Source organism: Lucilia sericata, unplaced genomic scaffold, assembly GCF_015586225.1.
Source record: "Lucilia sericata isolate MDLA Ls3-8-SP2 unplaced genomic scaffold, ASM1558622v1 Contig000109F_arrow, whole genome shotgun sequence".
Lineage (NCBI taxonomy): Eukaryota > Metazoa > Arthropoda > Insecta > Diptera > Calliphoridae > Lucilia > Lucilia sericata.
The window spans coordinates 366,579-381,052 of record NW_023994141.1 but is presented as its reverse complement, the minus strand read 5'-3'; the positions used below and the strand labels follow the sequence as shown (position 1 = coordinate 381,052).

Genomic DNA, 14,474 nt, shown 5'->3' with positions numbered 1-14,474 from the left:
ACTATAGACTAGACTATAGACTAGACTATAGACTAGACTATAGACTAGACTATAGACTAGACTATAGACTATACTATAGACTAGACTATAGACTAGACTATAGACTAGACTATAGACTAGACTATAGACTAGACTATAGACTAGACTATAGACTAGACTATAGACTAGACTAGACTAGACTATAGACTAGACTATAGACTAGACTATAGACTAGACTATAGACTAGACTATAGACTAGACTATAGACTAGACTATAGACTAGACTATAGACTAGACTAAGACTAGACTAGACTAGACTATAGACTAGACTATAGACTAGACTATAGACTAGACTATAGACTAGACTATAGACTAGACTATAGACTAGACTATAGACTAGACTATAGACTAGACTATAGACTAGACTATAGACTAGACTATAGACTAGACTATAGACTAGACTATAGACTAGACTATAGACTAGACTATAGACTAGACTATAGACTAGACTATAGACTAGACTATAGACTAGACTATAGACTAGACTATAGACTAGACTATAGACTAGACTATAGACTAGACTATAGACTAGACTATAGACTAGACTATAGACTAGACTATAGACTAGACTATAGACTAGACTATAGACTAGACTATAGACTAGACTATAGACTAGACTATAGACTAGACTATAGACTAGACTATAGACTAGACTATAGACTAGACTATAGACTAGACTATAGACTAGACTATAGACTAGATTATAGACTAGACTAGATATAGACTAGACTATAGACTAGACTATAGACTAGACTATAGACTAGACTATAGACTAGACTATAGACTAGACTATAGACTAGACTATAGACTAGACTAGACTAGACTATAGACTAGACTATAGACTAGACTATAGACTAGACTATAGACTAGAATAGACTATAGAGTAGATCATATACCTTAGTATAGACTATAGTATATAGACTGAACTATAGACTAGAGTATAGTCTGGACGATTAACTAATTATCAAAAGTTTATAAATTAGAGAAGTACCGAAAAAGTCATAGGAGTACCGCTGTAATTTTCGATATCAGAAAGTACTGAAAAAGTACTAAAGTACTGAATTTTCATGCCTGCTTTATACATCAAATAAATTATTAAAATACTAAAACTTTTTTTTGTTACTTTGACCGGTAAATCACCCGCAATAATATTGGCATATTTTCATAATTAAGCAAAATAACTTTGTGTTTGTTACCTTCAAAAAATTTCTAATTAATTGGCAGTTATTTTGCCGCCTTAAATTTACCATAAGTCCCCCAACAAAAAAAACATAGTTCACCTGATACAAACACAATTAATATTGTTATTTCTAATATATATATTTTTCTTCTGTTTAATTATTCTGTCTGTTTTGTTGTTGTTATTTTTATTATCAGATTTTTGTATAGAATTTAGATACATACATAATTATAATTATGTACTTTCTAGTTACATATTCCAAACTAAATATATTTGAATTTACTACTTATACATACATATTTGTGTGTGTTTTAATAAACACTATTAACAAATAAACACACAGACACATAACAGCAAACATCCGTTTCTGTCTAAGCCTATGGTATATACAAATCTGTCAAATAGTTTGTATATCAGACTGTTAAAAATAGATATTCATGCTGATATAACTTATATTAGACTAAAACTAAACTATTTGGATCGAAAGTAAATTAAAAAAGTCCGAAATTTTCATTTTCATAATTTTTTTTTTGGTTACGAAATCTTTGGAAATACATATTCTTAATATTTTTTACCATAGAATTTCGTTGCAGTCTAATGTATCTACCACACCCACTTTATTATGATTAGGCTGATATAAAGCTCTGTAATTGTAGTTAATATTGTTGTTTTTTCCTTATTTGAGTGTGTTGTTTTATAAACAAGTGTAAAAAATTAATATATTTTTTTTATTAAATACACATGTCCACACATATGATACCCTATAGTTCGTAGAACTGACTTACCCTTCAAAATGCTACTAGTGAAAATTTTAGAGAAAAGTTTTTCACATTTTATATGAACATTTTGGACATCCATGTGAACAAAATGGGCGGACTAGCTATAGTGTGCGTTGCACCTATAACAGAGTGATAAAATTTTGTCTGAACCACTTTAGCATCATGAGGAATATTTAAGACAAAATGGGAGGGCAAAAACTAGGAGGCGTGGCACCTCCTATATGAGTTAAATTGGGCAAAAGAGCCGGATTAGCAATAGAAGGCGTGGCATCTACCATATGAATTTAATACAAAAATTCGTATATCTGGGAAACTTTGACAACCATGTAAACATTTGCCTAATAAATAGGCGGATTAGCAGTAATGGGTGTGACACCTTCCATATGAAAACATTGACAACCATATGAACAATTTAGGGAACAAATGGCAGGACTAGCAATAGGGGGCGTGGCACCCCCTGGAGAATACTTACAGACACCAAAGTACCCAACAATACAGGTATTTATTTTACACTGTCATGCCTCTAGAAAATTAAAAAAAAATTAACAATTTACACCTTTTAAACTGCAGGGTCTCAGGCAAGTTTTTCCTATTTCTTTGTATGCGTGTTCGACTCGATGTTTATTCTAAAAAAAACTGTGGGCAGTACTTGTTATTGACCTTTTGAGTAGTGTTCACGCATTTATAGTTTTTATGTGTTCATTTCCATTATTAATATTGTACAATTTCAAAACATTTTCTCTGAGAATTTAATTAAATAATTCTTTTCCATTATACATTTTTCCAATTTAATATAATTTGTGTTTATAAAGGAGTTTATTAAAAGTTTTTTGTAAAAGACTATAATTTTGTTAGTAATATCTTAACTTAATTAGAATCAATAATATCAATTGCTCAGCACTTTAGCAAAACAAGCACAGTCAATGCATTATACTAAATTTTTGCGTAAATGTTTATGAGTGTAAAAAGAATACCCACAAAACGTCATGTGATTTAAAATGAACTGTACATAAAATGTGGGTGTTTTATTTGATATATTTTCCTACAATTAAATAAAAATTCACACGTGCTTATTTTCTTTTTTTTATGCATAATAAAATATAAACAAAAAACATGTACTATGTATGCAAAATAAACAAAATCTAAAAACATGACTTTCGAACTTTAACCTAGGGACTTATGACGTATCAAAAAAAAAAAGTAAACAACAAATCCCCCTAAAAAAATTGTATATGTATTAAAATTTTGTTATATGACAAGACGATTAACAGTATTGTTTACCTTAAACAACAGCAACAACAAAATTATATATTGTTTGGTTTTTATATCAGTGACCTGATTTTAAAGGTAGAATAAAAAAAGAAAAAACAAACAAAATTAACACAAAAATTGAAATAATTTTGACATGACACAAGTCTTATCAATATTTATTATTTATTTACACTCTAGTTAAAATAAATAAAAAATTTTGGAAAATTTGACGAGAGTTTGTTAAAACAATAGAAGTTTATTATTATTAAATTTATGTATGTATGTAAGTACATAAATAAACAAGAGAACAAGAAACACACAGTTCACATAGTAGTCTATAGACCAGTCTATAGTTTAGTCAATAGTCTTGTCTATGGTATAGTCTATATTCTAGCCTGTAGTCTATAGTCTAGTCTATAGTCTTAATTATAGTCTAGTCTAGTCTATAGTCTAGTCTATAGTCTAGTCTATAGTCTAGTCTATAGTCTAGTCTATAGTCTAGTCTATAGTCTAGTCTATAGTCTAGTCTATAGTCTAGTCTATAGTCTAGTCTATAGTCTAGTCTATAGTCTAGTCTATAGTCTAGTCTATAGTCTAGTCTATAGTCTAGTCTATAGTCTAGTCTATAGTCTAGTCTATAGTCTAGTCTATAGTCTAGTCTATAGTCTAGTCTATAGTCTAGTCTATAGTCTAGTCTATAGTCTAGTCTATAGTCTAGTCTATAGTCTAGTCTATAGTCTAGTCTATAGTCTAGTCTATAGTCTAGTCTATAGTCTAGTCTATAGTCTAGTCTATAGTCTAGTCTATAGTCTAGTCTATAGTCTAGTCTATAGTCTAGTCTATAGTCTAGTCTATAGTCTAGTCTATAGTCTAGTCTATAGTCTAGTCTATAGTCTAGTCTATAGTCTAGTCTATAGTCTAGTCTATAGTCTAGTCTATAGTCTAGTCTATAGTCTAGTCTAGTCTAGTCTATAGTCTAGTCTATAGTCTAGTCTATAGTCTAGTCTATAGTCTAGTCTATAGTCTAGTCTATAGTCTAGTCTATAGTCTAGTCTATAGTCTAGTCTATAGTCTAGTCTATAGTCTAGTCTATAGTCTAGTCTATAGTCTAGTCTATAGTCTAGTCTATAGTCTAGTCTATAGTCTAGTCTATAGTCTAGTCTATAGTCTAGTCTATAGTCTAGTCTAGTCTAGTCTATAGTCTAGTCTATAGTCTAGTCTATAGTCTAGTCTATAGTCTAGTCTATAGTCTAGTCTATAGTCTAGTCTATAGTCTAGTCTATAGTCTAGTCTATAGTCTAGTCTATAGTCTAGTCTATAGTCTAGTCTATAGTCTAGTCTATAGTCTAGTCTATAGTCTAGTCTATAGTCTAGTCTATAGTCTAGTCTATAGTCTAGTCTATAGTCTAGTCTATAGTCTAGTCTATAGTCTAGTCTATAGTCTAGTCTATAGTCTAGTCTATAGTCTAGTCTATAGTCTAGTCTATAGTCTAGTCTATAGTCTAGTCTATAGTCTAGTCTATAGTCTAGTCTATAGTCTATAGTCTAGTCTATAGTCTAGTCTATAGTCTAGTCTATAGTCTAGTCTATAGTCTAGTCTATAGTCTAGTCTATAGTCTCTCTATAGTCTAGTCTATAGTCTAGTCTATAGTCTAGTCTATAGTCTAGTCTATAGTCTAGTCTATAGTCTAGTCTATAGTCTAGTCTATAGTCTATAGTCTAGTCTATAGTCTAGTCTATAGTCTAGTATAGTCTATAGTCTAGTCTATAGTCTAGTAGTCTAGTCTATAGTCTAGTCTATAGTCTAGTTTAGTAGTCTGTAGTCTAGTCTATAGTCTAGTCTATAGTCTAGTCTATAGTCTAGTCTATAGTCTAGTCTATAGTCTAGTCTATAGTCTAATCTATAGTTTAGTCTATAGTCTAGTCTATAGTCTAGTCTATAGTCTAGTCTATAGTCTAGTCTTTAGTCAGTTTTTAGTCTAGTCTTTAGTCTAGTCTATAATCAGGTAGGATTAAAATCGGGCAATACATTGTTTGTCTATAAACAAAATTTTTAATATAAAAATATACAATCTAAAATTGCTAATATGTTTCCAACCAACCTTTGACCTTTCTAGTTTTCCCTTTTAACTATGTTTCTAATGTCCATTTCATACAAACTAAATAAAAATGTCATCCATTTGACAAAAACATGAGTAATTAAAATACTATTAAAAATACTCTACTCTTTATCTACAAAAAAAAAAAAAAACTAATAGCTAACAAAAAGGGGGTAAACAAACCCTTTTTATAAAAACTAAACAGTGAAATGACAGTTTGCCTTTTAAAGGACTAAAATGCAGTCACGTTTTCCATAAAAAAAACACACACAATGAACGCAAAATGCAACTTGTTTCTTTTCCTTTTTTTAACCCCCTTAAAAACAAATTAAAAAAACAACAATAACTAAAGAGAGTACACAACGGGAGGGGCTCGTACTGCACTGTAAATTTACAATTATACACGCACCCATCGAATAGTAATAAGAAGTAGTAGACACTGACATAATAAATTGTAAAAGCAAAAAAAGAGCGTCTTACTGGCGTCATTCATAGCGTGTTACACGAACACCCCACTCTCTCTACACTACACCAACAGAAAAAAAAAACACTAGCAAGCTGTCATGTTTTGTATTTACATTAATGGTTTTGCTATTGTTGGTTGTTGGTAACGCGCCTAGCTAACCCTATGATTGACTACTTGCCACCTAACTATTCGCCTGTCTTTTAAAAGTTTGATAACATATAAGAAAACCATACTTCGGTAGTTATTGTAATAGATTAGTTCAAAATTTCTTTTAAATAAAAAATTATGACTCACGCGACATATACATACTTTTTCTTTAAAACTTTTTTACGCTCTCTTTTGTGCTTGATTCAAAAAGTTGTAAAGTAAAAGTAAAGAGTAACATTGTTTATTAAGAGTAAAAGAAAATTTAATGAAGTAGAAATTATATACAAAACAAAAAAAAAGAGTCAAAATTTGAACAAAATAGTCACGTGATGTTAAACAGTTTTAAATTGTAGACATTAAGGCTTATAAACAAATAATGTTTGTATGTCAGTATATAAATGTTAATAACGTTTTTTTTTTTTTTTTTTGTATTTTAATGTTATCATTTTTGTTTACTTGTTCTTTTTATTTTCACAGACATTCACAGGGGAATTTGTAATAGAAATGTCAATCTTGAATAAACATTCAAATATACATACATATATCATTTGGGAGTGTTGATGACAGAAATTTAAAGAAATTGAAGATATGTATTTTACATTGGAAGAATTAAGAGTGTTATATCGAATCTTAATACCCACCATGTAGGCGAGACTACAGGCTAGCCTAGAATTTACTATAAACTAAACTAGACTACAGACTAGACTACAGACTAGACTATAGACTAGACTATAGACTAGACTATAGACTAGACTATAGACTAGACTATAGACTAGACTATAGACTGGACTATAGACTAGACTATAGACTAGACTATAGACTAGACTATAGACTAGACTATAGACTAGACTATAGACTAGACTATAGACTAGACTATAGGACTAGACTATAGACTAGACTATAGACTAGACTATAGACTAGACTATAGACTAGACTAATAGACTAGACTATAGACTAGACTATAGACTAGACTATAGACTAGACTATAGACTAGACTATAGACTAGACTATAGACTAGACTATAGACTAGGACTATAGACTAGACTATAGACTAGACTATAGACTAGACTATAGACTAGACTATAGACTAGACTATAGACTAGACTATAGACTAGACTATAGACTAGACTATAGACTAGACTATAGACTAGACTATAGACTAGACTATAGACTAGACTATAGACTAGACTATAGACTAGACTAGCTAGACTAGACTATAGACTAGACTATAGACTAGACTATAGACTAGACTATAGACTAGACTATAGACTAGACTATAGACTAGACTATAGACTAGACTATAGACTAGACTATAGACTAGACTATAGACTAGACTATAGACTAGACTATAGACTAGACTATAGACTAGACTATAGACTAGACTATAGACTAGACTATAGACTAGACTATAGACTAGACTATAGACTAGACTATAGACTAGACTATAGACTAGACTATAGACTAGACTATAGACTAGACTATAGACTAGACTATAGACTAGACTATAGACTAGACTATAGACTAGACTATAGACTAGACTATAGACTAGACTATAGACTAGACTATAGACTAGACTATAGACTAGACTATAGACTAGACTATAGACTAGACTATAGACTAGACTATAGACTAGACTATAGACTAGACTATAGACTAGACTATAGACAAGACTATAGACAAGACTATAGACTAGACTATAGACTAGACTATAGACTAGACTATAGACTAGACTATAGACTAGACTATAGACTAGACTATAGACTAGACTATAGACTAGACTATAGACTAGACTATAGACTAGACTATAGACTAGACTATAGACTAGACTATAGACTAGACTAGACTATAGACTAGACTATAGACTAGACTATAGACTAGACTATAGACTAGACTATAGACTAGACTATAGACTAGACTATAGACTAGACTATAGACTAGACTAGACTATAGACTAGACTATAGACTAGACTATAGACTAGACTATAGACTAGACTATAGACTAGACTATAGACTAGACTATAGACTAGACTATAGACTAGACTATAGACTAGACTATAGACTAGACTATAGACTAGACTATAGACTAGACTATAGACTAGACTATAGACTAGACTATAGACTAGACTATAGACTAGACTATAGACTAGACTATAGACTAGACTATATACTAGACTATAGACTAGACTATAGACTAGACTATAGACTAGACTATAGACTAGACTATAGACTAGACTATAGACTAGACTATAGACTAGACTATATACTAGACTATAGACTAGACTATAGACTAGACTATAGACTAGACTATAGACTAGACTATAGACTAGACTATAGACTAGACTATAGACTAGACTATAGACTAGACTATAGACTAGACTCCCGAATTTAAAAATTGCTAGTAACCAGATTTCTAAAGAACTAAAATAGGTATTTGAAAAAATACAATTTATTTAAATGGAAATTTTGTCTAGAAAACTGATGTTTACTTATGTATGTCATAAACTTGTCTAGACCATTAATTTCTCTACCAAACAAAACAATAATGATTGCTGTCGATCCTCACCACCGTAACCCATAGAGTCTGGTACCTGTCTAAAATGTCAACCTAAGTTGCTAATTCAATTTCATAATATGTTTATAACAACCATTTTAAATGCTGAGTGTAGTGTAAATAATGTTTAAAAAAGTCCCACAATTTTTTTTCCTCCTAATTGTTAATAACTTAAGTAAATTATCTATTAGTATTTTGTTTTACACAATTACACAAATTGATTACATCTTTTAAGAGAATTTACTTGATAATTAATTTATTTAAAATAAAAAGATTTTTAATAATTATTTAAATAAATAGCTGGCGGTTTTTAATAACAAATATACATATTTGCTAATAAATTTAACATTCAAATGTTAAATGAAAAAAACTGCAATATTGTCCTGCTTATTTGTTGTAATATTTTTGTAGAAATATGATGACGTGGGATTAGAATAAATAATTATCATGAAATGATTTGATTTACTTAAATGACAGTTCAAAAATTTAAAGAAAGAAAGTATTAATTAAATTGTAGTAGGTGTTTTAAGCTATAAAATGTTAATGTTAGTTTTATTAAAAAGTTAGTGTGTTAAGTTTGTGCCAAAACGATAGGCGGTTTGAAATTTAAGAAATTTGCAAAAAAAATTGTGTTTAAAAGTGAGTGTTTTTTAAAGGACTTTTAATAAAAGGGAAATAATTATAACAATGTTTTTAAAAAACTTCCATTGTGTATATGTATGTGAAAATCCTAAGGATTACAATACTTTGAATATATTATATATCGCCAGAAAGCTTAATGTGATTATAAATCCTTTAAACTTATAATAATCTACTTCAAAGGACTAATGACTTCGATTACATTTTTACTAAACTTCAGGCTATAAAAATTCAATTCCTGTTTATGTTCTCTTAAGAAATCTGGAAGAGATTACAACCAGATAAGCAGTAATACTCTAACCAAAGATAGTAGGTACCTTTTTACGATAACTTTAGCTAAAATTTTAAAGGACCAATTTTGTATAGATGTTTAAAGTACTTTTTACTAGACGTAGGACTAGTCCAGTCTGTCGATGAATTGGTCGTTCACGCACTATTTTTTTACCTAACAATACTATACTCTTGTCTATGGTTTTGCGGATTTGCTACAATCTGTATCAAAAAAGTACAATTTTTAATGCAATTTTTTACAATTTTAAAATTCCTTTAGCCATCCCTGCTATATATGAGATCTCATTTCTCGGTACTTAAATACAAAGTGCTAAATCTATAGCTTTTTTCTTGTTGCTATAAACAAAATGAATTTATTCTTATTATAATTTGACGTTATAAATGTTACGTCTAATATGAAAAAGAGAAGGAAAAACTTAAAAATAGCGATCGGCCAAAGAAAATGTATTAAAACAGCTGTTAAACTTGTTAAATTATAAAGCAATAAAAACAAAAGGTAAAAACTAAGAAATTTACTCATAACACAATGATCATTAGTTTTCATGGCAACAACAATACCAGCATGATCTTTTTATTAGACTAAATTGTTACACCCAGAGAGCAGCAACATTCAAAAAGAGTGCGAAAAAGGGGGAATTGAGAGCTGAATGTGTAATTTTCTTTTGTTAACGCATACTTAACAGAAATATTTTTAAATCAATTTATAAATAACCAAATGATGTGATAATTTGTTTATTTATTATACTTTTGCTGTTGTCATTATTTAAGTGTCGTTGTTATGTGTGTGAATGTAGGAGAGTGTGTTATGTCCTTGACCTTTACACTTAAAATTGGGTGAAAATTTGTTGGTGCAATTTAAGTTTATGTTCTTTTTTTTTTGAGGAAAAAGTGATACAATGCAATTTCTGGTTAATTTAAGCAATTGTAGTGAATTTAACAATGATCATGCAAAATTTTGTTAAATTATTTGTGTTTTTGGCAAATGATTTGAATAAAATTAATACTGAAAATATAATAAAAATATTGATAGATTTGATTTCATGATTCTCAGTAGATTTATAAGATTTTACTTGATTTTTTTTAATTTGCATTTTTTTAGTTTTTCTATTCATTATACGTATAAGTGTTATTTAAAAATAAACATTATTAAGTATACGTCACGGTACTCAGTTAAATAAATATCAATCATACGTTCAGAGCTCCATATAGCAAAACATTAGTAAAATGAAAAAGAGCAAAGCAAAGAGTGAGCAAAAAATTTAGCATTCTATTTATGCAATTATTTTAAAGTGATGCCAACTGCAGCAAATTAAAAGCACTAAAAAAATATTTAATATTATGATTAAAAGACTTATAAATATAAAAAAAATAAATATTTGAATAAACTTTTAGTTGCGTGTCATTTCATTTAGTGAGAATTAAAAAGTATTAGCAAATATGTATTTTAATTTTTTTTTAAATACCGAAAAGCTCTCTGTAGACAACACTTTGTGCGTCATAAGGCCACTAAACTGTTGGAGATCTTAAAAAACCTTTTAGAAATTTCTTTAGTATTTTTTTTATTTAATAGATTTTTAAGCTACAAACACCTAATAAATCTTGAAAGCTAAATATACTTATAAAAGATCTTGATGCTTGACGTAGTACTATGGACTTTGCAAAATTCTTTAAATATAAACATAAACATAAAATTAAATTAAATACTTATAAAAGGAACAAAAAATATTTATTTTTTTATTGCAAATCATTAAGATTTTTTTGAAAAGATTTGTTAGCAACAAAAGTAATAAGGAAAAGTTTTAAACGAAAATCTTTACAACTTCTAGGTTTTCTTTTAAAAAATCTAATCAACAAATCATAAATTTTCAACAAATTTTTTCTTTTTTAATGTTCAATAGATTATAAAAAAATCAGTTTAAACTAAATTTTTTTGAAGTACTTAACGCTTATCTGGTGTCTATAGATTAGTTGAAAATAAATCATAAATTTATTTTATAGCTGTTTACTGATCAAAGTAAACTAAACTAAATAGTTATTAAACTATTTAGGTTTAAGTTTAAGAGACAGATAACTGGCTACTGAAGTCATAATTTAATAATCAATAAAATAAATCTGTAAATAAACAAAAACTACTACTGATAATTAAACATTTCTAAAAATAAATTTTGAGAAAAAACCCAAAAGTAATTTTCAAAGTTGTTTGCTCATATAAACAGAATTTTAAAATCATATTCAGTTTCAAGTAGATTTGAACTTTTAGACTATAATCTACTCTATAGTCTAGTCTATAGTCTAGTCTATAGTCTAGGGTATAGTCTAGGGTATAGTCTAGGGTATAGTCTAGTCTAGTCTAGTCTAGTCTATAGTCTAGTCTATAGTCTAGTCTATAGTCTAGTCTATAGTCTAGTCTATAGTCTAGTCTATAGTCTAGTCTATAGTCTAGTCTATAGTCTAGTCTATAGTCTAGTCTATAGTCTAGTCTATAGTCTAGTCTATAGTCTAGTCTATAGTCTAGTCTATAGTCTAGTCTATAGTCTAGTCTATAGTCTAGTCTATAGTCTAGTCTATAGTCTAGTCTATAGTCTAGTCTATAGTCTAGTCTATAGTCTAGTCTATAGTCTAGTCTATAGTCTAGTCTATAGTCTAGTCTATAGTCTAGTCTATAGTCTAGTCTATAGTCTAGTCTATAGTCTAGTCTATAGTCTAGTCTATAGTCTAGTCTATAGTCTAGTCTATAGTCTAGTCTATAGTCTAGTCTATAGTCTAGTCTATAGTCTAGTCTATAGTCTAGTCTATAGTCTAGTCTATAGTCTAGTCTATAGTCTAGTCTATAGTCTAGTCTATAGTCTAGTCTATAGTCTAGTCTATAGTCTAGTCTAGTCTATAGTCTAGTCTATAGTCTAGTCTATAGTCTAGTCTATAGTCTAGTCTATAGTCTAGTCTATAGTCTAGTCTATAGTCTAGTCTAGTCTATCTATTTCTTTTTTTTTCATTTTCAATTTGAAAACTTTTTGACAAGAAGATCAACATTTATATATAATGCAAAAAATGGGTTATCGATTAATCGTCTACCTTAAGTATAGTGTTGAAAGTTTTGCTTTTTTTTTTTTTTTGTCACCCAAACCAATTACTCATATTTATGAATCTTTGATTTGCGTCAATATTTTAACAAGATGTTTATCTGACCAAAAAATCTGTGTAGTTATTAAACAACAATTATTTTAAATTATTTCAATTAATGACGACTCTTATGTACCCTTCATATTTATAATAATTTATGGGAATTAAAAGGTTTGCGAAAAAAAAATTATTTGAATTCTTTGCGACAAATTTTTTAAGAAGTTAAAATTATAGCTGATAAAATATTTAGCCGCCTAATTGTGTAAATTACTTATGGAATGACAAACCTGCATATAACCTTGTCTATGATGTAGGGTATAATAATACCTACCAGCAGACAGACATACGTATGAAATATTTGTTTTAAGACATAAACAAGTGCGTGTCATTATTCATTTTCATAATTCCAATTTTTATTTTGTATTTTCAAATTATCTGTCACCCTAGGTGTGAGTTAGTTTCGGTGCTATTATTATTTTTTATTTTTTTTTTCAGATTAAAGTTGGCAATTAGGTCATTGTATATTGTGGATAACATAACGTATCTAAAGTTAAGTTCATATTCATAAATATTTGATATGATTATTTGTATTATCGTTGGTGGCAATGCACTTGTTAACGCTTTTTTTAAACTAAATATGTTATAACAATGACTACCCAATATATCTATTGTTGTAGGGAATTTTTTTTATCTAAATCAATTTCAAAGTACAAATCAACGACTATATATGATTGCTTTAACCAATAACTCCCATCGATATACAGAAATGAAAAATTACCTAATCATGATTATTTATCACTCACTCATATTTAGTTAGAATTTTTTCGTTTTTTCTTTTCGAAACCAGAAAAAAAATCATACAATGTAAACGCGTGGTATTATTTATTAGTTTGTTGTTCAATAGTATGGGTGTGATAAAAAATCCTAATCAAAAAAAAAAAAAAAAAAAAATGTTAAAGTATAATAACAACAACAAAAATAAATAGAAGAACTTTATCATTTCTTTAAAATTCATTATTTAGTTTAGACACCTGCATTTAGGTATTTAGACAGTTATTTAATAGTTTTTTCAAAAATTTCTTTTAAGTTTTATAAGAATGGTGTACTTTCTTTAGATTAAATATTATTTATTGATTTTAGTTGTTTTAAAGAAATTTCAAAGACTGGTTGCTGGTTGTTTTTCGCTATTTTTTCAAAATTAATTGCTGCCGTTGCGTTTAGCAGGTGTTAAAAAGAAATCTAAAATTTATAATTCTGAAGAAAACTGAATTGTATTTAAAGTGTTTATTTCTAGATAATCTAAATTGTTTAGCCGGTTTAAAAACGATTTGTGCATATCATTTAATATAAATAAATTAATAAACTTTAATAAGTGCTAATTGTGGTATTGTTAATTTCAAATAAAAATTTATGAAGTGATTTAATCAAAAAATCCAAGAAAAAATTTTAAGAAAAAAATACTCAATAAAAATAAAAAATAAAGTATACCCCATATTTATAAAAGTTATAAAATTTATAAAACCGGCAACTTATTTTGCAAAAAAAAAATATAAAGTGGAAGCAAGCATAAACAACATGTGTTTTAAAGTGCAAAGTCCACTTTAAGTTAAAATTCTAAAATTTGCTGAAATACATACAAATTTTAAAATTCCACAAATTTGTCGCATAATTAAAAATTGGCAAAGATATTTGTCTTAAATATCTTAAAGGAAAAGATCAAAGTCTACACTATATCAAAATAAAGTCATATCAAAAAAAAATTCCAAAATTTGTATACGAACATAAAGTTGTAAAATTTCCGATATATAAGAGTTACTAATCCAGCTAAAATTTGGTAATGTCTACTAATTGTAACCGCTTACCTATTAACTTAAATTTTAATGACTTATTTTCTAATTACTTGTAAGCGTGT

At 28.4% G+C, this 14,474-nt stretch overlaps 1 protein-coding gene across 22 annotated transcripts in view; it reads left to right on the top strand.

Annotated features, from left to right (window-relative positions):
* LOC119600277 (elongation of very long chain fatty acids protein AAEL008004) overlaps nucleotides 1-14,474 on the top strand; it is a 104,807-nt gene that overhangs the window by 66,762 nt on the left and 23,571 nt on the right. The window contains exon 1 of one of the 22 annotated variants that reach the window (XM_037950417.1): nucleotides 9,056-9,151. The exons of 20 other annotated variants lie outside the window; for them this stretch is intronic. The gene's annotated coding sequence lies outside the window, so the exon portion shown is untranslated. Of the gene's footprint in view, nucleotides 1-9,055; nucleotides 9,152-13,713; nucleotides 13,787-14,474 lie in introns of those variants that run through there. One more of the 22 variants, XM_037950418.1, reaches the window with a different exon arrangement.